We start from the raw sequence: 433 nt of genomic DNA, 5'->3' as shown, positions 1-433 counted from the left end.
GGGCTAAAGAGAATCGTGGACCAGAGTCATCCTCCCAGCCATGACTGATGGCAGGTGCAGCTTTGGTGCAGGGAGAGGGGGAGGGGACGGGGTCCCGCAGTGCATTGCCACCGCACTCCTGTCTCCCCACCGAGCCTGCAGCGCCTGGGGGCCATCTACCCGGTCCCTAACTGTACAGATGGGGAAACTGAGGCTCAAGATATGAGCGCCGGCTCAAGGTCATCGAGTCGGGCAGGCTAGGGGCGACCTGGAACCAAGGCTGCGGTTTCCCCAGCCGCTCTGTGCTGCCCAGGCCACGTTAGATACGGGATGCGGGCGGCCCCAGGGCGAGGCCTAGGTGGACCCCACACTCGGACACATAGGGAAGTGCCAGGGACTCCCCGGGAGAGCGGGAGACAGCCGGGATGAAAGGAAGGAGGAGGAGGAAGAGGAG

This window comes from Fukomys damarensis, unplaced genomic scaffold, assembly GCF_012274545.1.
Source record: "Fukomys damarensis isolate Sample0158 unplaced genomic scaffold, DMR_v1.0_HiC HiC_scaffold_17, whole genome shotgun sequence".
NCBI lineage: Eukaryota > Metazoa > Chordata > Mammalia > Rodentia > Bathyergidae > Fukomys > Fukomys damarensis.
Note: the sequence above shows the minus strand (reverse complement) of the source record.